Source organism: Eleutherodactylus coqui, chromosome 4, assembly GCF_035609145.1.
Source record: "Eleutherodactylus coqui strain aEleCoq1 chromosome 4, aEleCoq1.hap1, whole genome shotgun sequence".
Taxonomy (NCBI): Eukaryota; Metazoa; Chordata; class Amphibia; order Anura; family Eleutherodactylidae; genus Eleutherodactylus; species Eleutherodactylus coqui.
In genome coordinates, this window is record NC_089840.1 from 146,600,907 (window position 1) to 146,627,927 (window position 27,021).

At 43.4% G+C, this 27,021-nt stretch overlaps 1 protein-coding gene across 2 annotated transcripts in view; it reads left to right on the plus strand.

Moving 5' to 3' along the window:
* The first annotated feature begins 4,565 nt into the window (after positions 1 to 4,565).
* The window catches only part of GNAT2 (G protein subunit alpha transducin 2), a 129,556-nt gene continuing 107,100 nt past the window's right edge, over positions 4,566 to 27,021 (plus strand). Inside the window, exon 1 of one of the 2 annotated variants that reach the window (XM_066600266.1) lies at positions 4,566 to 4,642. The gene's annotated coding sequence lies outside the window, so the exon portion shown is untranslated. Of the gene's footprint in view, positions 4,643 to 5,024; positions 5,089 to 27,021 lie in introns of those variants that run through there. The other variant, XM_066600265.1, reaches the window with a different exon arrangement.

The following is a 27,021-nucleotide window of genomic DNA, read 5'->3' on the forward strand; positions in this document are numbered from 1 at the left end:
TGGCCGTCCATCACATCTCATGGAGTCCAGAAGTGGGGCTGCGGTCATACCGCTGGCCGTCCATCACACCTCATGGAGCCCAGGAGTGGGGCTGCTGTCACACTGCTGGCCGTCCATCACACCTCATGGAGACCAGGAGTGGGGCTGCGGTCACACCGCTGGCCGTCCATCACACCTCATGGAGCCCAAGAGTAGGGCTGCGGTCACACTGCCGACCGCTGTTGCGTTTTCCTCCTCCATTCTTAAGTTGGAGACGAACAGCGTCGAATAGACCACATTGACTATAATGGGGTCCGACTGTTTTTCGCTCGGCTACCCGGAATTTTACCGGACAAAAAAGCGCTGCAGGCAGCAGTCTGGGTGGTTTCACCCCTGTGTTGGGGATTCCGCTTTCCTGTGCCATTTTATTAACAGGAAAAGGGAATCACCGCGGCCGAACGGCTCCGTCCGCCTTCCACCCAGCTGCCCAGATTTGGGATGCAAGAAAAATGCAACATGCAGTGCCTTTTTTCCAGTAACCTGAGCTGGATTTATGGCGGCACCTCCGGCCCGAGGATCCAGCGCTGATGTGAAAGTAGCCTAAATGAACGATGCCCAATCTTGCCTCCTGCCACCATGATTGGCGCCACTATGAATGACAGAATATTATTACCTCCAGTTCACCATCTTAGAACATAATATGCAAATATTTGATTTTTTCATTTCATCACTATATAAACTTGTCACCATATTTATCAATAGACGGTGCCAGGAAGCTGTATATATGTAAAGGGTGACAGAAAGCTATATATATGTAGAGGGTGACGGGCAGCTGTATATATGTAGAGGGTGCCAGGGAGCTGTATATATGTAGATGGTGACAGGAAGCTGTATATATGTAGACGGCGCCAGGAAGCTGTATAAATGTAAAGGGTGACAGGAAGCTGTATATATGTAGAGGGTGACAGGGAGCTGTATATATGTAGAGGGTGACAGAAAGCTATATATACTGTATGTAGAGGGTGACGGGAAGCTGTATATATGTAGACGGTGCCAGGAAGCTGTATAAATGTAAAGGGTGACAGGAAGCTGTATATATGTAGATGGTGACAGGGAGCTGTATATATGTAGATGGTGACAGAAAGCTATATATATGTAGACGGTGCCAGGAAGCTGTATAAATGTAAAGGGTGACAGGAAGCTGTATATATGTAGAGGGTGACAGGGAGCTGTATAAATGTAAAGGGTGACAGGAAGCTGTATATATGTAGAGGGTGACAGGGAGCTGTATATATGTAGAGGGTGACAGGGAGCTGTATATATGTAGAGGGTGACAGGGAGCTGTATATATGTAGAGGGTGACAGAAAGCTATATATATGTAGAGGGTGACAGAAAGCTATATATATGTAGAGGGTGACAGGAAGCTGTATATATGTAGAGGGTGCCAGGAAGCTGTATATATGTAAAGGGTGACAGGAAGCTGTATATATGTAGAGGGTGACAGAAAGCTATATATATGTAGAGGGTACCAGGGAGCTGTATATATGTAGAGGGTGACGGGAAGCTGTATATATGTAGAGGGTGACGGGAAGCTGTATATATGTAGATGGTGACAGGAAGCTGTATATATGTAGACGGTGCCAGGAAGCTGTATATATGTAAAGGGTGACAGGAAGCTGTATATATGTAGAGGGTGACAGGGAGCTGTATATATGTAAAGGGTGACAGAAAGCTATATATATGTAGAGGGTGACGGGAAGCTGTATATATGTAGAGGGTACCAGGGAGCTGTATATATGTAGAGGGTGACAGGAAGCTGTATATATGTAGAGGGTGACAGGGAGCTGTATATATGTAGAGGGTGACAGAAAGCTATATATATGTAGACGGTGCCAGGAAGCTGTATATATGTAAAGGGTGACAGGAAGCTGTATATATGTAGAGGGTGACAGAAAGCTATATATATGTAGAGGGTGACGGGAAGCTGTATATATGTAGAGGGTGACGGGAAGCTGTATATATGTAGAGGGTGGCAGGGAGCTGTATATATGTAGAGGGTGACAGAAAGCTATATATATATGTAGAGGGTGACGGGAAGCTGTATATATGTAGAGGGTGACAGAAAGCAATATATATGTAGAAGGTGACGGGAAGCTGTATATATGTAGAGGGTGACAGAAAGCAATATATATGTAGAGGGTGACGGGAAGCTGTATATATGTAGAGGGTGACAGAAAGCTGTATAAGGTGATCCTGTGTGATACAGTGTATCAGCAGATGTATCACACAGGACCGACTTAGATACAGCGTTGCAGCAGAGGTATTGCACAGGATCTGCTTAGATACGCCTCCTGAGATGCTGTATCTAAGCCAGTCCTGTGTGATACGTCTGCTGCGACGCTGTAACTAAGCCGATCCTATGTGATACAGTGACTCAGCAGACGTATCACACAAGATCGGCTTAGATACGTCTGCTGAGCTGCTGTATATAAACATATCCTGTGTGATACGTCTGCTTAGCTGATGTATCACACAGGATCAGCTTAGATACATCTACTTAGCAGAGGTATTCCACAGGAACTGCTTTGATACAACAGCTCTGCAGACACGTATATAAGCCGATCATTTGTGATACGTCTGCAGTGCTGCTGTATATCACACTTGATACACCTCCATTGAACTAATAGACATTCTCGTCTACCCCCACCCAGGCCCCGCCTCTTCTAAGTTCACTCTACAGCAGGAGAACACCTGTACTGCATAGTGAACGCCTGGGTGGGAGCTGTGCAATGCCAGGAGACACTGCTTTTCAGTTTTAATGCGTCCTGCTGTCATCGGGAGCCCACATACAGTAGGGGGCAGGCGCAGGGCATTGTGGGACTGCAGCACAACGGCGCCATCTTTGAACTCTGCTTTCATCCACGAAGTAAAAGGCAAAATTGGAGTCCCCAAACTCCATGATGAACGGGTGAAAGGATGGTGTCAGTGTGGCCTTTACCTCCTGGTTGTCCCGATGGACCAGGATCCATGGAGGATGACACAGTTCTAAAAACCACTTGGTACTCTGAATTTTTTAAATCTCTGGAGCCTTTTCCCGGCCAGAGGAACAGTGGAGGAAGGAGATACAGCCTTAGTAGGAACAGGATCATAGTTCTGCAACTCCATTAAACATTTTATAATGTGACCAGGGATCCATGTCAAGAATACAGAGGAGAAAAAAAACTTGGTCAAGAGAAATCTGCTTGCCCATAATCTGAGAAAGAAAAGTAGTTACCTCCATCCAAAAGGAATAGATATATGTGCAGTGCCATATTAAATGATTAAAATCTGCATTTTCAAATGGGCATCTATGACACTGAGAGGTTTGTGACCTCCTCATATGGTGCATATGTAAGATAACATTGCCGAATCATGTAGCGTTGTATAAATGTATTATTTACCGATGAGGACATCTGTAAGATCCCATCGACTCTCCCACCAGCTCTCCATCTAACTCAGAAATTACTGTATTTTCCTGCATATAAGAAGACCCCCGACTTTTCGTCTTATATGCCGGGAATACAGTGTGAAAAAACAAAAATTCCCGCTCAGGTCACGGAAATTTTTGAACGCATCAGTTATGCGTTCAAAAATTTGTGCATCAAAACGCCCATGTGACTGAGCCCTAACACACGTATGTAGGTAAATGACAGGCACACCATTTACTTTCAGATAAACTTTGAGGAGGCAGCATCTGAGCTTAGGAAGAGCTATAAAGAGAGAACTGACAAAAAATACCCCTTATAAACTCTACTTCTTGTCTGAAGTTATCGTCTGGTAGAAAGCAGCGCTGGCTTGAACGGACATCAGGTTTGGAAAAACAAACAGTCTCTGTCAGCAATGGTATATTTTATGAGCAGCTGCACACAGGATTTATTGAAAGTTTACATAGCGTGTCTCTAATTACAGCAGGACAGAGGAGAAGGAAGAAGCTTGGCCTTCACATGGCTATCCGCTATCTCCCTCGTGTCCATCTCAGCTCCTCTCTCTTCCCATCGAGTGACCTCTTCACTGTCTTACTCCATACTGCCTACCTACTGCTCTTCACTTCCATCTTCTAACACTGTTATCAATTTCTAAGTGTGCAATACAAAATGAACCAGAACCTCCACCTTTCACCCTAACTCCAGGGGCTTGTTACCGCTTAACTGATTTACGATGGTGCCTAAACAACCTTAACTCTTTTGTTTTCTGCCTCCCTCTTCTTATTAAATGAAGTCCAACCTAATACACTTTGTTAAATGAACTGGTAGTTAGAACAGTTGCTCTTAACTTTCAGGTAAAGTACTTTTATTCTGTAGTGCCAGTCCAGGTCACTACACCTCCATAATGTATGCATGCATTTGTCTCGTGCCTATGTGTTGTCAGTGTTTTTTATGTTGTATGAATATGAAGTGTACTGCATATCTTCAGCACTGAATGGGTTAACTGTCTGGCATGTGAGATATCTGGAAAATGTATCTTGTCGGTTGTCACATGATCGTGCTATATATATGTGATTGCAAAGTGTTGTTCAAAGTCTTCTGTTCTGATCTTGCAAGGAAGAGGAGCATCTGGAGTTCTGCAAGTGAGCCACACAGACACCTTCAGTTCTGTGTGGGCCGGAATGGAAGAGGCTGACAGGTATCCCCAGCCTTCCCTGGGCCTGCTTTACCCAAGAGATGCGAGGAGTATCCTTGACCACTGAGAAAAGAGAGAAAAAGAGTGGAACCGCCAAGCAGCGTGAAGTGCCTGCCTGCCAAATGTGAGTGCTGACCTGTAGAGAGCTGGCAAGAGTGAAGGAGTTTGTACCGGGAACAGAACCCCGCAGATAACGTGGACTGTGAATTCTTCTGATATCCTGTGATTTCCTCCCTGTCACACCACTTTGTCATTTTGCACCATTTTCCTGCTGGCATGAGTTTTGTATTACCGTTGGACTGTAAATAGTGTTCAAGTAAACGAGCATTGACGACTGTTCCAGGCTTTGCTCCTAAAAGTTTCCCTGTGTGTGTGGATCACTTATTCCATCGTCTGGATTCTCAGCGGAGGAAGAAATGGTGGCATCATCCGTGACAAGACTGTTTAAGGTAAACGACGTATTGGGTTACCCCCGTGAAAGTCCCCCCAGTGGTAACTTGGACGGCTCTGGTGCTATGCTCAGGTAGGGAGATGGTAGAGCCCCATGACAAGGCCCAAACCCTACCCCGCTGTCTCCTCGGCTACGGGACCGCTCCTCAGATGCTGCAAATGTAGAATCTTGAAAAGATAAGGCCATTCCACAGAGTCAAATACCTTGACTGCATTAAGTGAGGCCAAGGCCCAGTCCTGCTGTTTCCTCTACCGTATTTGGGAGACTGTCTGCACCCCTCTAATATTACTGATGTGGACTTTCCTGGAAATAAAAATGGATTGATCCAAATGAACTGCATCCTTACTGACCAATCCGAGCCTGTTCCCTAGCAAATTAATTAGGATTTTATAATCCATGTTCAGAAGCGAAATGGGGTGGTATGAATCGCATTGTTCAGGATTTTTACCAGGCTTCATGATAATGATAATAGTGGCATCATTAAAGAGTCTGGTAGAACACCACAATTATAAGTGTTCTCAAACACTCTTAGTAACTGGGGTGTCAATTGTTCCGCATAGCTCAAAAAAACTTCCAAAGGTGGACCATCAAGTCCTGAGGCCTTACCCTTAGAAATGCTAATTAGAGTATCTTCTATTTCATCTATGGTAAATGGTGTCTCCATCAGCCTAACAAATTCCTCTGAAAAACCAGGGAGGGCTATAAAGTCAAGATAGTGATCTAAATCTGCGGGTGTATGTTCAGTTCTAGAGCTACAGGTATATAAGTTTTATTAGAAGGGGGAAAACTGTTCTAGAGTCTGACTAGAATCAGCAGTTACTAAATTCTGTGAGGTACATACCCATAAGACAGGTTGAGCAGAGGAGGCTTGCTGGCTACTTGGACCAATAGTTTACTGGACTAATTTCTCAGTTCAAAATAAGATTGATTGGTAAAGAATAGATTCTGAGAGGTTTTATCCTTTAAAATTTGCAAATACTGTCTGGCAAGTTATAGCTAAATATCTCTATAAGGGCTCATGTCTACGGGCGGTTTGGATTCCGCATGCGGGAGCCCGCAGCAGAATCCGCCTCTGCTTACCTTTTCGGGTCTTCTTTTTTCTGTACTGTGGATGTGTGTAGAAGTGCCGGCCGGCACACATGCGCAGTACACTTTGGGTTTTTTCAAACTCCTGCTTACCAATGTCTACTGCGGATCGGCCGGCTTCCATTAACTTCTATAGAATCCGTCCGTGCGGAAACCACACTAAAATTGAACATGCTGCGATTTGTTTTCCGCATGCGGAATCCGGAAAACAAATCCGCATGTGTAAATTCAAGCGCCGACACCCATGGTTCCCGATGGGCGGCTTGAATTGCGGTTATTCCCGTGCGGATTCCGCAATTCAAATCTGCCTGTGGATATTGGGCCTTAGATGGAGTAGGGTCAAGTATAAAGGCCTCCTCTGTTTGTCTACATTGGCCTGAGACCTCAGATTTAAGCAACGACGAGGATCTCTTAACAAAAGATATAACGAACTGGAGGCACCCTCTCAAATAAGCCTTAAGGCCACCTGCACATGGGCGGATTTGCATTACGGAATTCGGAGCGGGCGTCTGCCTCAGAATTCCGCAGCAAATACCGCCCATAACATGCTACGGCAAAATGGAGAAATCGCAGCATGCTATATTTCCGTGCGGATTCTGCACGGACAGCTTCCATTGAAGTCAATGAAAACCATCCGACTCGAGGCCTTTCCGTAATGACATTGCGGAAAGGTCATGGATTCTGCATCATCGCTAAGGGATGACGCAGGAAAAGCATAGATTTTGAAAAAGAAATCTGTACTGCGTATGTCTGGCGGCTGGCCGTGCGGACCATCTGCAGTACAGATAAAAAGACTTCAGGATGGGTACACATGGATGCCAGCTGGGCACAGGGTCGGATTCCAACCCGCCCATGTACAGGCGGCCTAAGAGTATCCTAAACCAGCTATCTGTTCTCCATATCGCTATGCGCTGCTATAAATATCTGAAGTTGGTCTGGAATACGATCATTGGTAATTAATTTTAACCAAAATGGATGAATTCGCCCATTCGCCCCTACCCTGAAAGGCCATCAAAATAGATACCTCTGGGCAAATGCATTGTGTCATTTTTAACTTTTTACTGCATTTACTGTGAGGCATAAATAACATGCTACCTTATATTACTCAGGTCAGTGAGATTACAGAGATGCCAAAGATATATATAGTATATTTTAATATTTTCCTACTTTTGCACAATAAAATTGTTTTTCATTAAAATTTTTTCTATCACACTTTTTAGGGATCCATAACTTTTTGATTTTTCCATTGATGGAGGTGTCCAGGGGCTTATTTTTTGCAGGACAAGATTTGGCTTTATTGCTATAACTTTGCGGTACACATGACTTTTTGATTCTGTTTTATTTCACTTTTTCGGGGGGAGGTAACAAAAAAACCCAACCACTCTGGCATTGTTTACATACATTTTTTAGGGCACTCTCTCACATACGGCCGGCAAGATGCCATGATTTTGATTGCGGCATTTGTCTGCGATTTTAATTTCGTTTACATGTTCCTGCCTCCAACAGCGGGATTCAGCGCACCCCATCATTGATGAGGTGTGCTGAACATGGTAAAATAGAGCTGACAGTGCTTGAAAATCGCAGCGTTAGAAAATGCTGTGATAGAGCGCATGTCTGCGAGGCCCCATTGAAAACAATGGGAGCATTATACCGTGTTTACCCCACGGTAAAAAACAGATGTGTGAGAGAGGCCTTTATGTTTTACCGCGTTTACTGTTTTTTACATAATAAAGTAATGCATAAGGGGAAAATAGTGGTTTCTTTATTAGTTTATATTTTTAAACATTTTGTAAAACTTTTTTTTAGATTTTTTACTCCTAGTGAGCAATAAATGTAGCAGAAGTTTGAAAAGTCGTTCCTGAGGATATGATGAACATTTCCATAATGATGATCTTTGCTGCAATGGGAAGGAAACATCTCCCCACTGTTGTGCACCATCATTGTTGTTCCTTGTGTGACATTTAGGCCCCTTTCACACAGGCGACATCGCACCTGTGTTCTGTGCAATATCGCTGCGTTTTCTTGCGTCGATATCGCGATTTTGTGGCAATGCAAAGTTGTGCAACTTTGTAGCGCTCTTTCACAGAGATTTTTGGGGGTGCTTGAAATATAAGCCCTATCCCAAAAATAAGCCCTGTCTGCATAAAAAAAAAAAAAGTACATTACTTAACAGGCACTGTCTGCTCTGCCGCACTTCTCCTCCGGCAGTTCCGCGGCACTTATTTGTAGTCTTCAGCAATTGTTTCCTGGTTAGGGTGTTCAGAAATCCTGCCTCCAGGAAGCGCTGGCTCTGATTGGTTCTCAAGTGCTGCGGCTCAGTCAATCTCTGCAGCACTCGATGAACCAATCACAGCCATTTAATGCGATGTGTGGCAAAGCGTACAGCACCTGTTAGGTCATGTATATTTTTTTTTGGTTGCTTTTTTCTTAATGCAACTAGAGCTTATTTTAGAGACAAACAGTAGGACTCCCTACTGTAAGGGCTCATGTCCACGGGGAAAAGAAGAATTAAAATCCGCAGCGGATTTTAACTCTTCTCCCGCGCGCGGATCCGCACCCCATAGGGATGCATTGACCACCCGCGGGTAGATAAATACCCGCGGATCGTCAATAAAAGTGATTTTAAAAAAAATGGAGCATGAAAAAATCTGGACCATGCTCCATTTTCATGCGGGTCTCCCGCGGGGACGGCTCCCGCGGGCTTCTATTGAAGCCTATGGAAGCCGTCCGGATCCGCGGGACACAAAAATCACATTTTACTTACCCGCTCCGGTTCTTCTCTTCAGCGCCGCGCCATCCTCTCTCAGCCGCGGCCGGATCATTTTGCTTCGGCCCGGCGCATGCGCGGGGCACGTCACCGACGTCATCGTGCACATCCGCCGAGCCGAAGAATGAAGATCCGGCCGCAACGAGAGAAGATGACGCCGCCGCGAAGAGAAGAAACGGAGCGGATCGGAGGTAAGTTTATTCTCATTTATTTGTATTTTCAGCGCTCATGTCCGCGGGGCAGGAGGGACCCGCTGCAGATTCTACATGTAGAATCTGCAGCGGATCTGATTTTCCCCATGGACATGAGGCCTAAAAGTTGCATCACACCACACGAAAATCGCGATTTTATGCGATGCAACAGAAAGGAAAACTCCATTGGATAACATTGGCTACATAACATTGCAAATCGTGGCAATATTCAGCATGCCACAATTTTTTTTCCTCGCAATAAAGCAGCCCACAAAACATCGCTAATGTGAAGGAACCCATTGGAAAGCATGGGCTTCACATACATGCGATTTGTAGCACTGTCACATCGCTAGAAAATCGTGCGATGTTGTCATCTGTGTGAAACCGGCCTTATAGATCAAGCCACAGATATCAAATCTGTCATGACAATACAATCAATCAGGGTCAATGATAAACAACAGTAAGGGTCTGTTTACACAAGCATTTTTTTAGTTTTTCCTCTAGGTGTTCCACTGTGGGAGTAGTCTGCACTTTTGCTTCAGTGTTAAAAACGGAATGGAGACGGAAAATTTTTTAAAGGATTGAAACTGAAGGTCTATGGGCACAAAAGCTTTTTCTTTGACTTCAGCTGCTCCCACGATGCAATACCTAGACATAAAATGATAGTGCAAACGTAACCTAAGAGCTCACTCACATGGGCGCATGTGTATTTGGTCTGCAAAATATGCAGCGTTTTTAAAGCATGTGGATATGTATATTTGCTGCTCATGTGATTAGCACTGGCCAACTAGAGATCAGTGCACAATATACATTAGTTAGTTAGAAAATTGCTGCAACCATCTTGGACAGCTGAAACTAGTGGATAAGATGGGCGGCAGAGAAGAACAACTGCAGGTAATATACCCCCTGACCCTCTGGTCCCGGGACAGAATTTTGTCCCAAAATCCGTCACTTTCACTATAATCAAAGTATGGGCACAGTAAAGCAATGCATTGGCAAAATATTGCACTCTGGGCAACTAGGGATTACAGAACACTAGAGCAGTATATACATATAAAAACTATGTACACTGCCATGCCAAAAGTGATGAGACAGGAACATATATTGTGTAGGACCCTCTCTAGCCCAGAAAAGTGCAGCAACTAGACATGGTATCAGACATCTGAAGGGTTGTTGAGCCATGCCATCTGGACAGCAATCCACAGCTCCGGGCTATTTTTAAGTAGAGAATGTCAGGTGGGAATGGACCTCTCCACTGCATCCCATAAGCGCCCAATTGTGCTCATGTTGGGCCAAGGTCTAGGCCAAACCATTAATAGGACCTCTCCAGAATGCTGCCCGAACTAGTTTTGGACAACTTGGACCCAATCACACGGTGCATTATCTTTCTGGAATATCCCATCATTGTGGGCATACATGGCGTACATGGAAGGCTGCAAATGGTCGGCAAGCAGTTAATGACATCTTTATGCGGACTAGTAGACCCAGTCTATGCCATTAGAAAACACAATATGGAACCACCAGCAGCCTTTAAAGTGCTGTGTTGACAACTGGGGTCGAAGGCTACATTTGGTCTGTGCCAGAAAGGAACCCTGCCATCAGCCTGACACAATTGATACCATGACTCATGGGACAATGTCACATGTTATCAATCCTCTAGGGTCCACTTAGCAACCTAACGAGTTGAGTTAAGGCGTTGTGTCTGGTGGTTATAGAGGTATCCCATAGAAGCGAAAGATCTGCACTGACCAGCGGGATTTATGTGTGGGACCTCTTGCATTGAATATGGTTGTGATTTCTGCCAGGCACAATTGTCTGTTTACATGGACAATTCTAGCTATTTGCTGCCAGTTATGATTATTAAACATGTATGGGCGGCCACTGCACTATCCACTGTGGGTGCTAATGCCTTCTATGATGTTTTCCGGTACACACATGACACTCTGGATCGAGGAATGTTAAATGCCTGCACAACTTCAGAAATGGAATGTCACATCCGTCTGTCACCCACTATCATGCCTCGTTCAAACTCATAATTTATGTTGCCTTTCCATGAGCATGCTGGCCGGTGTTCACTCTCACTCACAAGATAACATCTCACAGCTTATACAGGTATGAGTGTTGCAGCATCCGAGAAGCGGGCCCACAGACGAGGAAATGGCGGGATAGATAAGGGAGAATTTTGTCACTGTGGCTCTACCATCTCCTCCTCTGAGGGTAGCTCAGGGCCCATTCAAGTTGCTGCTGAGGGAGATCACAGGAAAAGGGTAACTAGTGGTTACCTTAAAGTCCATTGTTACTCGTGACGCAAACGTTCCGTCCTCTGTGATGAATCCTTAGGTTGTAATAAAGTAGTCCATATACAGGAATAACTTTCTGGACAAACAGGGAATGTTCGGTAATGTCCGCTTACTTAAAGGAGATGTCCCGAGGCAGCAAGTGGGTCTATACACTTCTGTATGGCCATAATAATGCACTTTGTAATGTACATTGTGCATTAATTATGAGCCATACAGAAGTTATAAAAAGTTTTTTACTTACCTGCTCCGTTGCTGGCGTCCTCGTCTCCATGGAGCCGACTAATTTTTGGCCTCCGATGGCCAAATTAGCCGCGCTTGCGCAGTCCGGGTCTTCAGCAGTCTTCTATGGAGCCGCTCGTGCCAGAGAGCGGCTCCGTGTAGCTCCGCCCCGTCACGTGCCGATTCCAGCCAATCAGGAGGCTGGAATCGGCAGTGGACCGCACAGAAGAGCTGCGGTCCACGAAGGTAGAAGATCCCGGCGGCCATCTTCAGCAGGTGAGTATGAAGACGCCGGACCGCCGGGATTCAGGTAAGCGCTGTGCGGGTGGTTTTTTTAACCCCTGCATCGGGGTTGTCTCGCGCCGAACGGGGGGGGGGTTAAAAAAAAAAAAAACCCGTTTCGGCGCGGGACATCTCCTTTAACTTCTTCCAACCATTGATGATGAAATAAACAGTTCATGAACAAATGCAGAATATCGGAAGTGGAGGCTCTTGGGGGATACAAGCAACTCATAGTCCCAGTTATCTGTGTGCTACATAAGGAAAGGGAAGAAGGCAGCAGTACTTGGTGCAGAAAATAATCATCCAGCAAAATGAAACTATTATTCCATCGTTGTCATTAAAAAAATGACGTTTCGATTAACGTATGGAGTCTTTGTCTGTGCACTGCCCTTCTATTGGAACAAACTCTCTCAACACTGGCCAACTTACACTTGTTCCTATTCCTCGATGTGAAGTGGTTCCATACACTCGGCTTCCATTAGAAGTACTGGAGGCTCCTGGGTTCCATGGGCTCAGAGTGAGCTTCAGACGATCGCTCCACTTCTTCCATCCCTCCACACATAGACTGATAAGGTATTATTGTCTCTGTGTGGGCAGAAGAACTTTTTTTCACTTGCATTCTTACTAACATATATAAAATCACAGTCATATGACATACAACAAGATACATTTCTCAGATATAACCCAGACCTTAACTCATTCAGTGCTGCAAAGGTGCAATACACATCAAATACACACTACATGTAAGACACTGACAATACAATGGCATGAGGCAAACATTTAACATTATGGAGGGGCCCCACTAACTCCGGACCACTACTATCCCCCCTACTTAGAACAAGTCGACCCCAGTGCCTCTTAAATCAGAGTGAATAATCCAGAGTTGGGTCTTCTCAGTGTTCTACTTATTAAATATTTTAGAGAACTATCTGTACAGTCATGAAGTGTGCAAAGTGAAACCTGTAAACACACACTCCCCCTTTGGTTACTACGCAGAGCTTACCCATCACGGAGTACTCAGACTATCTAAGATGTCACTTTCTTTGCAATGCCATAATATATGACAGCATGTACACAAAGTGGTATGGTCATAACCACCCATAAATACTAAAAGGCTGTATAGCATTCAGAATGCACTAACATTGCTATGGGGCACTTACATAACTCTTCTCCCCAAAGACTAAAGTGAAATACAACTGTTACGATCATGTGGGCAAACTAAGCATGGGGCCCACATGATCGTGACCAAGAAACGGATACACACACGGGTTTCAGACAACTGGCCCAGTGCTACAGGAGGGATGACATGGCCCTACCTGAGCGGGGACACACGCCGGCCAAGCACCCGCACCCCCGGCAACCGGACAACAAGCGGGGGGGACGCACCCCCACCGCGGGACCCCGCACACTGCCGCCCTGGGAGGACCAGCAACCACAGCATGGTATCATACAGAGCCAGAAATCACAGCATACAGCAGCCAAAAGGCAACAACTAGTAACAGGTGATAAGCTATGTATAAATGCCAGGTATTAGTTGACATTTTGATCAAAACGTGGAAGCTAGCAGGCCACGTCACGGCTCCTGGCTATACCGCTAGTCCCTACACTAACCAGGAGTACAGCAGCACCGGACAAAGTTCGCAACAGCACAGACAACAGAACACAAGTCACACAGCAAGCTGTACCGGACAGACAACAGGACACAGGTCACACAACAGGATACTAACTTACAGGCACTGGTTTACAGCAGACTACAACATACAGTGTAAACCACACGAACTCCACCCAGAGCTCACATGCAAACAGATGAAACACTACAGCAAGTCCAATTGTCCTCATACAGGGGAGGGATAGACAGTCAGCCACCATGCTGACATAGGGAACTGTGTCAGGGATCCACCAACTGACACACAGACGAGACATAAGACATTTAGAGGCCGCACCTGTCAGGGGAAGGGAAAAGGGGCGCTATGTGCTACAGACAAGGACTACAGGTGTCCAAACCATCTTTAGGGAAGCACAGAGACACAACAGACCTACATGCAAACACAGATCTGAGTGGGAACAAAACAGATACATCCAAACAGTACAAGACCAGCATCAGCTACTGACAGGAGCTGGGTTTATATGTGCTGCAGACTAAAGGGGATTGGCTGCTGGAGAACACCACACCCAGCCAGCTCAATTAACCCCAACCTGTGGAGCTGTGCTGCTAGGAACCTTAGTACTACAGATCCCAGCAGCACACCCTGACAACAACACTGTAGCAGTACAAAAGAATAGAAAAGGGTTGCCTGGCAGGTTTAAAAGAATGAGGGGTAAATTGAATGAACATCACTTCCCTGGAGTTTCCTGAAGGGTGGTAGCTAAAAGTCAACACCCCAACCGAGCTGAGTAAAGAAAATTATAATGAGGTTGTATCTTCTGAGACAGGTAAGATAACAGGCAGACACTGGTGCACTTAAGTGGATTAGTAGGGCGTAGTATTGAAACCTCTATGTCATCTAAAGAACATTCAGACTCAAGCAGCCAGGTAAATGCAAGCAGAACTCTTAGCCCTTTTCTCTTCCTCTCCTGCACATTACTTTAAATGTTTCAAATGTTGCAATAAACATTTTGCAAGACATTAAGCATTAAACTTCAGAATATTAAAAAACGTTTGTAATATTTGGCTATGCATTGCGGTAATATATAGCTTTAAAGTCCTTTTTGGGCTTACTGAGAACAAACAGAAAGTCTCTGGAAAAAGAAGATAGTCCAAACATATAGAGTCTCTTAACACCAGGTCACCTTCTTAATAATAAGGGTAGTGGGCTCCTCTGACTCTGATTCTGTGGAGAAACCAGTCGGTGTGGCACTGCTTCTCCATGAATGAATTCCAAGCGAAGTACACAATGAGGAACTGGCATGTAAGAAAGTACTCACTTCACGGTCCTCTGAAGTGTTGTCCTCTAACGGCTCATAATAGTCTGGGGACTGCCGTTGATCCACAGGGCAAAGAGTCTTTTTCCGTTCAGGCCTCCAATTTACTGTGCAGTCCGGAACAGGCATTGTCCAGGAAGCAATCCAAGGGGAATCCATAAGTAGCAGGGACAACACATGGTGGTCCACTTGGACGTTCCCACCACTTGTTCACGAAGGTGAAAGAAAAGTTGAAGTCCCCATATTCTCTGATGAAGGGCAGAAGGTGTGCGGGCAGGATACCTTTGACCTCCTGGTTGTCGTGATGGATTAAAATCCATGGAGGGGTAACGGCTTTCTACGAATCAATCCCCAGTTTGGAATCACTGTAGACTCCAGAGTCTTTTTCCTGTTGGAGGAATATCAGAGGCAGAAGCAACATGGCCAGAAAAAATAGGGTCCAGGTTTAAAGGCTCGCTTAGTCTTTCCTTAGGTGGAGGTGAAATGAGAGAAGGTTGGGGTACCAATCCCACCAGTTCAGGCTCGTCACCCCAGTAGAAGCGGGGTCTTAGCGGTGGGTAGCCTGTGGGAATACCCTGGATCACCGTTGTAGTCATCTCGTTCATAGGAGTACTCTCATTGGTCTGATGGGACAAGTCAAGAGGCTCACTCACCAGCATTGGCGACTCCTCCCCTGGGCGGTCCTCTTCACTCTGTAACTGTTGTTCTACGGTGGGGGTGACCCTCCCTACTTTCCCCACAGCCACAGTGGGAACTGAGTGGCAGGAAAGTTTTTCAGGCTCTGCAGTAAAGGAGGAAGAAGAAGACTGGACGCCATCTTGGGTCTGTATTTTGTCTTCCACCTCTTCTTGAATAAAGTGTAAAGCAGGCAACTCCAATCTATCCAACAACACCAAATGATTTCTTCTCAGGGTATAGCACATCCTGGACACATAAACAGGAGGTTGAGAGTCCTCTTGTTTTCTCTGCATTTCCACTATTTCAAGCAACTCAGCTTTAATCCTCTGGCCTTGTCTCAGAGGGCTGGAACTGAACACAAAGAGTTCTTTGAACCACGGGCATAAACCTCCATGGCAGGGGAAAGTGTTGGAGGTGCTTCTATGTCTCTTCAATGGAGGCGCAAAGGAATCATCCTATTCTGATCTCCAAAGGCGCAGATGCACAATCCTGTTTGTGCATGCATAAACTCCGCCCTGCAGCATTTCGAGGAGTGGGCCCACAGATGAGGAGATGAAAAACGTTTAGAGAGCGCCACAGGCAGATCCACTTCACATCCACTTGGATATATGGGTGTAATCCCAATGCGTCTTCTCCTCAGAACTCCAATCCTTTCACATAAAGGAGAGCTGCAGATGCAAGCTGGGAGCTCTGATAACAGAGCTCACCCAGATAGAACAATAAACATATAGTCAGAAAAAGAAGAATCTGCGCTCAAAGATGGAGTAAACTGAGGACAAATTCGCATAGAAATAATAGTGAGGTGTGACACTTACTTGAAAGGAGGGGGGTATGATGCACAGATGCCCCCTCCTCAGAGTGTCCTCAATCCAGTGCAGTGTTATACTCCAAAATATATAGTAGTAGTCCAGGAGTTTTCCAATCAAACAAAACTTTTAATAAGGCGACGCGTTTCAGTGCAACAAAGCACCTTTCTCAAGCCATACATATAAAACAAAAGTACAGTGTATACAAGTATTTATACATATCACAAAGACTTACCCTTCCCATGTTTGTTAGTGCCGTGTGTTCAGCGTCCCTGGGAGTGGGCGTTTGTTGATGACGTCAGCAGCATTGTGTAATGTGCTAACGGGACTATATAACATTTGTATTATTATACTACTCCCAGAGCTGGGATTTTACTAAAAATGCATAAAACTGGTCATAAAGAATCTAATAAAAAATGCCATTAATGGAAGCAAGATTATTCGTTCTAAAGCTATCGGGCCGTACGGAAAGGACCTGTGTGACGCTTTCAGCGTCAGTCTATCACCTGACTTGTCACATGATGCCGTCAGCGTTACCCGGTAACTGGGCAACGGGGGTGGAACCAAGATTCTTCGTTCTAAAGCTGTTAGGCCGTGGGTGAAGGACCTGTGTGACGCTTTCAGCGTCAGTCTATCACCTGACTTGTCACATGATGCCGTCGGCGTTACCCGGTAACTGGGCAACAGGGGTGGAATCTAGTGACGCGTTAAGCGTCATAATCACATTTGACAGGTCTCTGAGCTCAGTGCCGATATTATACGGTTCCCAAGCACCGGGGACAGAATCTAATGCCGCGCGGCACGTAACTACCTTACGTAGCACATGATAGCAACATAATAGCACTGCAGACGTATACCGCATCACTATGTTACATACCGTAGTCCTCAAAATAGCAACGGCATTACTCGGTTGCTAAGTAACCAGAAGGCGGACCTCTTGGCATATTCCAAGGCATGAGTTTCTTAGCTTTTGCTGTTTATAGTTTAATAACTGTACCAAGCCTAAGTGCCTAATATTAAAAATGTATATCGATGGCCTAGATTGAAACTACAACAAAACAAAACAGAAATCATAAATATATATATATACTATTATGGTCCTAATAATGATGATTAAAAATCTATTGAAAAAGAATTAGACCAGGCTAAAAAATAATTACTAACAGGCTAAAAATATATATGAATAAATATACACACCGGCACCTGGATGATCGGGGTAAGTCTTTGTCTTAATTAGAATTAATATATAACATGGTCAACAAACGCCCACTCCCAGGGACGCTGAACACACGGCACTAACAAACATGGGAAGGGTAAGTCTTTGTGATATGTATAAATACTTGTATACACTGTACTTTTGTTTTATATGTATGGCTTGAGAAAGGTGCTTTGTTGCACTGAAACGCGTCGCCTTATTAAAAGTTTTGTTTGATTGGAAAACTCCTGGACTACTACTATATATTTTGGAGTATAACACTGCACTGGATTGAGGACACTCTGAGGAGGGGGCATCTGTGCATCATACCCCCCTCCTTTCAAGTAAGTGTCACACCTCACTATTATTTCTATGCGAATTTGTCCTCAGTTTACTCCATCTTTGAGCGCAGATTCTTCTTTTTCTGACTATATGTTTACAGATGAGGAGATGGCGGGGTAGATAAGGGAGAATTGTATCATGATGACTCTACCATTTCCTCCCCTGAGGGTAGCCCGGGACCAGTCCAAGTTACTGCTGGGGGAGGTCACAGGAAAAGGGTAACTAGCGGTTACCTTAAAGTCCGTTGTCACTCGTGATGCCACTGTTCCGTCCTCTGTGGTGAATCCTTAGGTTGTAATAAAGTAGTCCACACACAGGAATAACTTTCTGGACAAACAGAGAATGTTCGGTAATGTCCGTGTACTTAACTTCTTGCAAACATCAGTAACGAAATAAACAGTCCATGAACAAATGCAAAATATTGACAGTGACGGCTCTTGGGGCATACAAGCAACCCATAGTCCCAGTTATCTGTGCGCTTTCCTTCTGCCAGTACAAACTCTCTCAACACTGGCCACTCACACTTCCTAGCTATAAAGTGGTTCCATTCACTCGGTTTGCATTAGAAGAACTGGAGGCTCCTGGGTTCCATGGGTGGTGAGCTTCAAACGATCGCTCCGCTTCTTCCATTCCTCCACACACAGACCGATAAGGTAGTGTCTGTGTGTGGGCAGACTCTCACACAGAAAAAGAACTTTTTTTTCACTTGCATCATTACGAACATATATATAAAACTAGCTGATACACCCGGCTTCTCCCGAGTTAATTTGGTACTGGTGTTTATCTGGTGTTCACACGGAAAATCTTATGAAGTCGTGGTTACTTTAGAGATACCGGGAAAAACATATGTTCACCATTTTGCATAGTTCTCTGCGTTACCCAGGAAACACCATGGGGAGGTAACCATGCGACGTTTCCTTTATATAAAATGACATCAGGAAGTGAGAGAATTAGATTCCATACGTAAAATTTGGACGCTAATTCTTTTGCACTTAGAATTGAGTAATCGAGTTGGGACCCATTAACTTTTCCTATTTATGACATAATCAATGCCCGTGCCAAATTTCAAGTTTCTATGACATCGGGAAGTGAGAGAATTAGATTTTGTACGTAAAATGTGGACGCTAATTCTTTTGCGCTTAGAATTGAACAATCGAGGTGGGACCCATTAACTTTTCCTATTTATGACATAATCAATGCCCGTTCCAAATTTCATGTTTCTATGACACCAAGAAGTGAGATAATTAGATTCTGTATGTAAAATTTGGACGCTAGTTATTTTGCGCTAGAATTGAATAATCGAGTTGGGACCCATTAACTTTTCCTATTTATGACATATTCAATGGTTATGGCAAATTTCATGTTTCTATGACATTGGAAAGTGAGAAATTTAGATTATTTCACGTTTCTATGACACCGGAAAGTGAGAAAATTACATTCTGTACGTAAAATTTGGAAGCTAATTCTTTTGCTCATAGAATTGAATAATCGAGTTGGGACCTATTAGCTTTTCCTATTTATGACATAATCAATGCTCGCGCCAAATTTCACGTTTCTATGACACCGGAAAGTGAGAAAATTACATTCCGTACGTAAAATTTGGACGCTAATTCTTTTGCGCATAGAATTGAATAATCAAGTTGGGACCCATTAGCTTTTCCTATTGATGACATAATCAATGCTTGTGCCAAATTTCACGTTTCTATGATACCGGAAAGTGAGAAAATTACATTACGTACGTAAATTTTGTACGCTAATTCTTTTGCACATAGAATTGAATAATCGAGTTGGGACACATTAGCTTTTCCTATTTAAGACATAATCAATGCTCGTGCCAAATTTCACGTTTCTATGACACCGGAAAGTGAGAAAATTACATTCCGTACGTAAACTTTGGACGCTAATTCTTTTACACATAGAATTGAATAATCAAGTTGGGACCCATTAGCTTTTCCTATTTATGACATAATCAATGCTCGTGCCAAATTTCATGTTTCTATGACACCGGAAAGTGAGAAAATTACATTCCGTACGTAAAATTTGGACGCTAAGTCTTTTGCGCATAGAATTGAATAATCAAGTTGGGACCCATTAGCTTTTCCTATTTATGACATATTCAATGCTCGTGCCAAACTTCACGTTTCTATGACACCGGAAAGTGAGAAAATTACATTCTGTACGTAAAATTTGGACGCTAATTCTTTTGCGCATAGAATTGAATAATCGAGTTGGAACCCATTAGCTTTTCCTATTGATGACATAATCAATGCTCGTGCCAAATTTCACGTTTCTATGACACCGGAAAGTGAGAAAATTACATTCCGTACGTAAAATTTGGACGCTAATTCTTTTGCACATAGAATTGAATAATCAAGTTGGGACCCATTAGCTTTTCCTATTTATGCCATAATCAATGCTCGTGCCAAATTTCATGTTTCTATGACACCGGAAAGTAAGAAAATTACATTCCGTACGTAAAATTTGGACGCTAATTATTTTGCACATAGAATTGAATAATCAAGTTGGGACCCATTAGCTTTTCCTGTTTATGACATAATCAATGCTCGTGCCAAATTTCACATTTCTATGACACCAGAAAGTGAGAAAATTACATTCCGTACGTAAAATTTGGACGCTAATTCTTTTGCACATTGAATTGAATAATCGAGTTGGGACCCATTAGCTTTTCCTATTTATGACATAATCAATGCTCGTGCCAAATTTCACGTTTCTATGACACCAGAAAGTGAGAAAAATACATTCCGTACGTAAAGTTTGGATGCTAATTCTTTTGCGAATAGAATTGAATAATCGAGTTGGGACACATTAGCTTTTCCTATTTATGACATAATCAATGCTCGTGCCTAATTTCACGTTTCTATGACACCGGAAACTGAGAAAATTACATTCCGTGCGTAAAATTTGGACGCTAATATTTTTGCGCTTAGAATTGAATAATCGAGTTGGGACCCATTAACTTTTCCTATTTATGACATAATCAATGCTCGTGCCAAACTTCACGTTTCTCTGACACTGTAAAGTGAGAAAAATACATTCTGTATGTAAAATTTGGACGCTAATTCTTTTGCGCATAGAATTAAATAATCGAGTTGGGACCTATTAACTTTTCCTATCTATGACATATTCAATGCCCGTGCCAAATTTTAAGTTTCTATGACATTGGGAAGTGAGAGATTTAGATTATGTACGTTAAATTTCGATGCTAATTCTTTTGCGCTAGAATTGAATAATCGAGTTGATACCCATTATCTTTTCCTATTTTGGAGATAATCTATGTTTGTGCCAAAATTCATGCTTCTACAACATCGGGAAGTTGGAGAACTTTTGGCGAGTCAGTCAGTGAGTGAGTCAGTGAGGGCTTTCGTCTTTATAGATCACAGCCACATGACATACAACAAGATACATTTCTCAGACATAACCCAGACCTTAACTCATTCAGTGCTGCAAAGGTGCAATACACAGTAAATGCACACTACATGTAAGACACTGACAATACCATGGCGCGAGACAAACATTTAACATTATGGAGGGGCGCCGATAACTTCGGGCCACTATAGTGTTCCAAAGCTTAAGGTAACGCCATTTCATAATCAACTTATATACTGCTGTCCCCGGACTTTCGACACAGAAATGCATGCCATAATTTATGCCAATTTCTGACACAAATTATACATAAATCTGCCTGCCTGGGCAGTCCCCTCCCAACAAGCCCCACCCATTTTTCACAAAGGCAGCAAGGACAGCGCAGATAGCAAAAATGTCACAAAATTTTTGTACTAGCAGGTTTTGTGACAAATTTTACAACGTTTCTATGCAAGTATCCTGAAGTAAAGCCATTATAAATATCCCTAATGGAATATATGGAATTACTACAGCAAAGCCAAAGTTGGAAAGATTTGCTGCTATAACAACTGCACATCACTGTCCCTTAAGACCCATTCATGCGTCAGTATTTAGTATGAGCATTTGTAAGCCAAAACCAGGAATAGACCCTAAAAAGTATAATGGGAAGATTTGTACAGCTTCTGTATTTTGAACCAAGTCCTGACTCTGGCTTACAAATGCTGATGCCAAATACAGACCAGAATACTGTACAACTACACAGAGTGTATTTGGTGATGAACCTGGGAAGATAGGTCCCGCCCTATCTTTTCTCGCCCGTACTGTTCACAGGCAAGAATACTGCTAATGAAAAAAAAACTGTAGAAATCAATTTTTGGTTTGTCCCGTTATCCGGCCATGATTATCACGGCTGTATAAAAAACACAAAAACACGCCCATGTGAGGAAGCTCTTAGAAACTTTTCAGGTTTACATACAAATGTAGCAAAGTTTAACTTGAGGCAGTGCTGTGCTCTTTCAATAGCTTTTGTTTTGTTGAGATAACAATAGCATTTTCAATGGCTTAAGATTATAGATGAGCGAGTATACTCGCTGAAGGCAATTGCTCGAGCGAGCATTGCCTTTAGCGAGTATCTCCCCCGCTCGAGACTGAAGGTTCGGGTGCCGGCAGCGGGCACGGAGCTGCGGGAGAGAGCGGGGCGGAACGGAGGGGAGATCTCTCTCTCCCTCTCTCCCCCCCGCTCCCTCCTGCTGACAGCTGCTACTCACCGCTCCCCCGAACCTTCAGTCTCGAGCAGGCAGGTACTTACTAAAGGCAATGCTCGCTCGAGCAATTGCCTTTAGCGAGTATACTCGCTCATCTCTACTTAAGATCAATTGTCGCAAAAAGTATCACATTAAAGTTAAGCTTTGCTGCATCTGTACTTGAAATACAAATACTATTGAAGCCTGAACTTGGCTGGTGTTAGTCATACACTGTTATAGTATTTCTAGAATATATGACAAGAAAACATGTTCAGGGGGCTGAGGATTATGTTTGTAAAGTGGAGATTCCCTATCTGTGAAGTCCCTGACTGGTTTTCTTGAATGTCACGTTCCTCATCTCCCTAAGGTTACCAGTTACAAGTGTACATCTGATCCTTATTGTTTCCACTAAGGAAATACAAGTTAGTTATACAATAAATGTCATTTCAGACTGGACATTTGGCTTTTATTTGTGTTATTCTGGTATTTCTGCTTTGAAAAGTCTGCTGTTCACAGATAATAGTCCTTTTCTCTGAAATGAGACAGGTATACATAATTTGTATGGAACCTGAATGTTAAAAGATTACTTAGTTCCTCTGCATTACTTAAATGAAAGAGGGAAAATATCAGGAGATTAATGCAGTAATATCAATCCCCCCTCTAGTTGCTGATTAACAGCTTTCTGCCTATGCACAATCATTGGGAGAAACCTGTCAATAAAGTTTAAAGAGTTGTCCAGTGGTAAACTATTGATGATCTATCTTCAGGATAAGTCATCAATATCAGATAACTGGAGGGCCATTGTCCGAGTCCCCCACCCATCAGCTGTTCGCTGACCAGTTGTCCTCATGCACTGAGGTGATTTCTGTAGGAAGCAGGCAGCTCTGTTCCCACTGCAGTGGCCAGGCCTGATATAACAGGCAAAGTTCCTAATGAAGTGAATGGCCTGAAATACCAAGTGTGGCCATTGAAGTGCGAACGCAGAAATCAGTGTATCATCACAGAGAACAGCAGACCCCCACTGATCTACTATGGATGGGAATAGGCCATCAATAAATTAAAACTGGACAACCCCTTTAAGATGAGCATATTTTTATTCCATATTTTGTCCATGGCTTTTGGACTGTAATACAGAGATAATGTACCTTTATATCTCTATTTACATGGGTGTATTTCTCACAGCTGTGATTTAAAAACACAGCATGTGCTACTTTTGGCCAATTGGGGGGAAAAATACACCTATTTTAGTCTATAGAAAATAATTAAAATATGGATGTATCTGAATGTGCATTGCAGATCAAATAGTGAAATGCAAGTGACATACAGATGCAATTTCATCTCTAACACTTCTATATTGCAGGCGACTTATAGTGGCCTAAGAGAAAGCAGCATAGGTTCCTTTTCGGCTGCATTTAAACGGGCAAGCACAATATCAGTCCAAGAAACTCAGTCCCATATCATACTTGTCAAGGTGCGATTTTACTGTAAGTGCGATACGTTATGTGAGAAAAACACATCGCACTGCAGTACATGCAAGTTTGACATGCGTGTGAAAAAAAAATCGCATGTTGCTCCAGCATCTTTAATTGCAAAAATTGCATCTCATTGCATTTTCTCCTAGAGAAAATATGGGAGATATTGTCCAAAAATAGGACATGCTGTAGTTTTTCCATCTCACAGCATTTCTATGAGGGAAAAATCCCACATGTAAATAGACCCATTGCAAATTATAGGTTTTTTTTTTCTGTGCAGGTTTTGTGCAATGAAATCGGCTGTGTAAATACAGCTTTGGGGGTTATTCACACAAGGGTATATCGGCCGCCGTTAACGGCCGTTCAATATACGCTACTGTCTGATGCATTCCAATGCATCAGATCACAGAAGGGAGCCAATGACAGCGGCCGGAGAAGGAAGGTGGGAGGGAGTTTAGCAGCATGACTGCTAAACTCCCTTCCCCTTGTCTCCTCCTCTCTCCTCCCCTCTGGCTGTTTGCAATGGGAGGGGACGGGATGGGACGAAGCTAAGCTCCGCCCCGCCCTCCGATTGCTGGCTGGGGACAAGGGGCGTTAGCTAAACTCTGCCCCTGTCCCGCCCCTCCTATTGCAAACAGCTGGAGGGAAGGAGAGAGGAGGTGAGTCGTCGAGGGGGAGGGAAGGGGGAGTCATCTTAGCTCCCATGCTCAACAGCATATAAGCCGAGCCCTTGCATCAGATGGTAGCGTATATATCGGCCAGCCGTGAAAATGAAGGCTGATATATGCTCATGTGAATAAGCCCTTAGGCCGGATTCACATGAGCATATGTGTATTTGCGTGTGCATTTGCAACGCTTTTTTGCGGAATGGGCATTGTGCATTTGTGCGGCCATTGGCATAGTTTACTGTACTTTTAGTGCGTGCAAGTCATGCGCAATTGCACACGCAAAAAAATATGCACTGATGCTCTCAGCCATTGAAATGGCCAATTAGTTTCAAAAGTTCAAAATGCTCTCCTACCTTGTGCAAATGTGCAGGAAAACAGAACATGCTGCATATTTTTTGCACAAACGAATTACACACTCCAAATACGCACGTGTGAACAAACCCATTGAAATCAATAAGGTCTATTCTCTGTGTATTGCATTTGCAAATTTTTAGTGCACAAATGCACACTCAAATACAGTTCTGTGAACCTGGCCTGAGGCCTCCTTCACACGGCCACGTGTTTTTATGTTTGCTTGTGCACACCGTATAATCACATGAATGAAGATTTGACCTGATCGAGTCCCAATCTTTATTCACGTATTTCAAGCTATTCACACGAGGCGCTGCTGCGTGTATGTAAAAAAAACCACACAGAAGCAATGGAAACCAATGATCGCTATAAATTGCTTAGAATGACCAATGTTGCTTAGTTACAGTGAGCTGTCTTCTTTTCGCAGCGTTGTACGCAGGGTAAATCCGGATAACTCCCTCCCCCTCCCTATTTTCCAGCTGCCATAGAAGTCTATGGGAGCTTGCTGCGTATCATGACAAAAGATAGGTCAAGACCCCCGGGAGATTCTTTTCACACACCATATATAAAAGACGCCTGAAAACGGTCGCGTGGGTCCTATTTTTCCTCGCACAATTATTTTACATGGCAAAAAATCTTTCACCTGAATGAAGCAATTGAAATCCAATGCCTCACATTGTTGCATTTTATGTGTGATTTTTTTTTTTTACGCGCCAAAATATCTACGTAGATACCGTTGTCTGAATAAGTCCTAAATGTCATGTTAAATGTACTGTATACTTCTGCTACTTACTACAGCTTCTACAAAGAGAAGTGTTTTTGACCACTAAACTAATTGTTGATATTTGCAGGGTTTTCTGGGTTTAAAAAAAGGCAGTGAATGGTATGAATTAAAAATAAATAGGCACTACTCACATTCTTAAAGCGGTTATGTCTTAACATGATTTAAGAAAATAAAGCATCACCTGTCTTCGACCCCTGGGAGCCCAGGGTACGCAGCCCCTACCCTGTCTCCCGGCACGGACAACTGTGGGCCACTGCGGCCAATCAGATGCCACTGCATTATCTCCAGAACTCTTTAGATTAAATCACAGAAAAGCACCACGATATTGAATCAAAAGAGAGGGGGCGAATAATGTATGTAGAATACCGATTGTAACAACAAGAAAAAAAGTACATTCCAAAAATCAACCTCATACCACTAGTACTTAGAGAAAAATCAGAAAAGCCTTTATTACAATAACACTAAAGCAGTCATTTAAAAACACTTAAAAAGCAAGAAAGATTTATATTTGGCTGATAAAGAGTAATGGAATAAATGGTTACTACAGTCAAGTTTCAAAAGAATGACAATATATATATAAGGAGCAAAAAATTCATTAAACCACCTAAATAGATGCCTGCAATGCATCAAACGTCCCTTAAATATACTGTATAAAGTACACGTGCATTGTAGAGAAAAAATCTACATGGCCAGATCCACAAGAGAGTGTTCAAAGATATGGTATGGAGATCACATAAGAATGGTTAATATATCATGATTAAGTGACGTACCCCAGAGTTGGGTACTACTGTACTTCTGTGCTTATGCAAATGTTTAATTCATGTGTATTGTTATGTGTTATAAAGTTGGAGTTTTCATTTTATTGTGATGTTGTTTCATGCTTTACTGTATGACGTTTACTGGCAATGTTCTCCAGCCCCTAGTGAGTACAGGACACTTAGCAACAGCTGGGGGTGTGGTTAGCCAGGCTAAGTAAGAAAAGAGTGCCTGTGATTGGTAGAATAGTATCCCCTTTGCAGGTGGAGCTACTGTGGCAGTATAACAGGAGGAGTGGGCGGAGCTAAGTTAGTCTAGTCCAGAGAAGCCTGAGACAGAGACTGGGGAGAAGAAGAAGGAAGGAATATCATCTAAAGTGTGAGTACTCAAGAGCAAGAACTGCTCAGTTGGGAGCATCAGAGGTAAAAAGAAAGGAGATCTAATTAGTAAAGGGGAGAATCTAAGAAGAGGAAGGAAACTAAAGGCCTATTTACACTGGATGAAT